This window comes from Chenopodium album, chromosome 8 (genome assembly GCF_948465745.1).
Source record: "Chenopodium album chromosome 8, dcCheAlbu1.1, whole genome shotgun sequence".
NCBI lineage: Eukaryota > Viridiplantae > Streptophyta > Magnoliopsida > Caryophyllales > Amaranthaceae > Chenopodium > Chenopodium album.
The window spans coordinates 54,447,735-54,450,817 of record NC_137841.1 but is presented as its reverse complement, the minus strand read 5'-3'; the positions used below and the strand labels follow the sequence as shown (position 1 = coordinate 54,450,817).

The window sequence follows — 3,083 nt, the reverse complement described above, 5'->3', positions numbered from 1 at the left end:
AAGGGCCTATTATGATTTACTGAGCTGACCTGAATGGAATATTTTATGAGAGGAGGATTTAGGAACTGAACTGAACCGAGCTGAACTTGTAACACCCCCAAATCTCCCTTTACGGAAACACCAGTGTAATACGTATAATTATACTGTAGAGATAGACTTGGGCGTATTACCGCCGCGTGATTACGCAAGGCTACTCAAATACTCAATAACATAACTTGCAGCGGAAAACTCAACTTTATTTTATTAATACTTATAAAAATAGTAACATTGTTATGAGTACTCAAAATAAAGACAAGACCAACATTCCTAAACTAGGTGAAGCAAATCCTAGGACTCCCGTATGCTCATTCATGACTCCACCTGAAAATAGTCAACATTGCTTACTGTAGACACCCAAATGTGTCTCCCTAAAACCAAACCCAGTGATGAATACCTTTCATGTCATTTGATTATCGAATACAGCAAAAGTGTGAAAAGTCTAGTGATGAGGATGTTTATATTAAAATATCTCTTCTTTCCGTTTTTGAAAATATTTCTTTTCTTACCTTATTTATGAAAAACATGCATTCCAGTTTAGTTTGGTCCATGATAAGGGTCCAATAATGGTGTAGTTGGATGGGGCTTGAAAAGACCTTTTCAACAATATATTATAAGCCCAATTCCGATGAATAATGAGAAAGTTATGACCAAAATACTAAACTGGGCCCGATTTTTTTTATATGCGGCCCAATGATCTAGAGGAGGGCCTATTATTAATTATCATTCCCAAAGCTATTAGGATTGATTATAGTATTCTAGAATCCACTAGAAGGTTCTTTTAAATCCTAATGGAAGTTAGGATTGATAATTATGTTTTAAAGAGTTTGAAATTGAATAAAACTACTCCTTTTTAGAATCCTTGTTTTGTACAAAGTGGGATATATTAAGATTTTTTTTTCGTTCTTCATAATATTTATCCAAATTTTATATGGTTGGATAGATCTTGAATTTATCTTTCCAATGACATATTATAATATTAAATCCGAGCTATAACGAAAAAGATATGAATGAAATATGAAACTATATCCAAAACTGACACCCTTCCACTATTTAGGCAATATCTTTTTATCTACAAAAGATTTTAATCTTATTCTAATTGGGTTAGAAATTATACTTTAAGAGCATTCAAACGATATATTATATGACTTATTTGGACGTTTGGATCAAAAGATATGATAAAAACAAAATCCGCAAAAATTGTCTTGCAGCGCCGGACGACAGGACTGTCACCTGGCGACAGACCCTGGCGTCTGGCGCCAGACCTGGCTTTTGGCGCTGCACTTTAGTGTTTGGCGACAGGCGGGTGTTTGGCATTGCGGTCGTGCACTACTACAAAAATGCTCAAAGAGACCTGTTAATCACATAACGGGTCTCTTTGTTTCAAGAGACCCAACATTACAAAAAACCGGTCTCTTTGGTAGTATTATGGAAAAAAATAAATTTAACAAAGACCCTTTATAAGAGATAACGAGTCTCTCTTAATATATTTTATTTTTAAATTAAAAGAGAGACCCGTGCTTTTATGTAACCGGTCTCGCCTATTAAAATTAATAAATAAATAAAATAAAATTTGTTTTAGAGAGACCTGTGGTGATGATAACCGGTTTCCTCAATTTTCAAAATATAAAATGCAAGTATAACTAAACCCTAAAATCCCCCCCCCCAATTTCATTCTTCAATCCGGGCCGCCTCCATGAGCATCTCTTCAATCCGCCTCCTCTCTTTTTCTCTCTCCTCCTTTATTACACTCAAACTCCTTATTTCTTCTCTTAACCATTTAATTTCATTCAAATTTCAATTTCAATTCCTCCATTTCTTGTTTCAATTCATCTTTCCTTCATACTTTAAACCTAAATTTTCGATGTTCATCATTTTCTTTAACCTTGGTACTATAGAAATTCCTTGCGTCTTTTAATTCGTCTCCATAGATAAACCATTGAAGCTTTAGAAGTAGCTTTAATGGAGTTCGAAGCTTCTCTAATCGACATCTGATTCGTCTTAGAGAAAGAATGGACTTTCAAGGAAGATGATCTACCATCCGGCGGCTTCACAGACGACTCGTCTCTAATTTCAATTATATACTATTGTTTACCACTAAGAATAGGTTCTTTTTCAATTACTTTTCGTTTCATTTTATTATGACATTTTTTTTCATACCCCTAATTTTAATTAATTATTTATTTTAAATGTCAAAATTAAGTAAAATTTATGGGTTAAGGGAAGGTTGAAAGAAGAGAAACGAAGAGGAAAGTGATAAGAGAATGTTTGATTCTCAATTTGCAATTTTGTTTTTCATATTCCGTGTAAGATTTTGTGTTCATGTTCATTTGATTTTTGTTTGAGGTTTGTTTTTTATCTGGGTTGTGGTGTTGTTTTTGATCTATCTGTGAAATTTTGTATTAAATTATGGATAAGCAATTTTACATTTTTTTTGTTAGATATGTAAATCTGATTTATTTTGTGTTTATTATATGTTATGTTTGTGGATCGATTAAATTTTGTTATTTTTTTTATGAGTTTTAGGTTGGTAGATCTTAAGATTTAGCAATCAAATAGGTTTGTTGTAATTTAAATAATTCTTCTTTGGTCAATGTAAAATTTGCTAGAATTTTTGAGCTTTTTTTAACTTGCTCTTTTACATTGTGTTACAGTTTGTGTTGATTCTGCTACTGCTGCTGCAAGTGTTGGTTTTGCTGATGCGTCAAAAGAGGATAGTGGAAGGAATAGTGCAATTAGGATTTAGTTGAAACAATGGAGATTTTGTGAAACAAATTAAATCAAAGAATGTTCGTTTGATATTTGCAATGTTATTTTCCTTTAAATTTGAAGCTAATTTGCAATTATCCATCATTAGCGCATTTAATAAATTATAGCATATAATAATTTAATTAAAAAATTAAATATCAAATTATATAAGCTATATATTTTTTTTATTTAAATGAAACAAGAGACCGGTTAAGTTAAATAGTGGTCTCAGTTTTATGAAAAAGAGACTGTCTATCTCAAATAGGTAGTCCGAGTTTTCTGTAAAAAGAGACTTCCTA

At 32.0% G+C, this 3,083-nt stretch overlaps 1 long non-coding RNA gene across 1 annotated transcript; it reads left to right on the top strand.

Annotated features, from left to right (window-relative positions):
* Positions 1-1,671: 1,671 nt before the first annotated feature.
* Positions 1,672-2,882, top strand: LOC145556132 (uncharacterized). The gene is made up of 2 exons (XR_014091765.1): positions 1,672-2,143; positions 2,691-2,882. It is a non-coding gene; the product is annotated as an uncharacterized LOC145556132 (long non-coding RNA).
* The last annotated feature ends 201 nt before the right edge of the window (positions 2,883-3,083 follow it).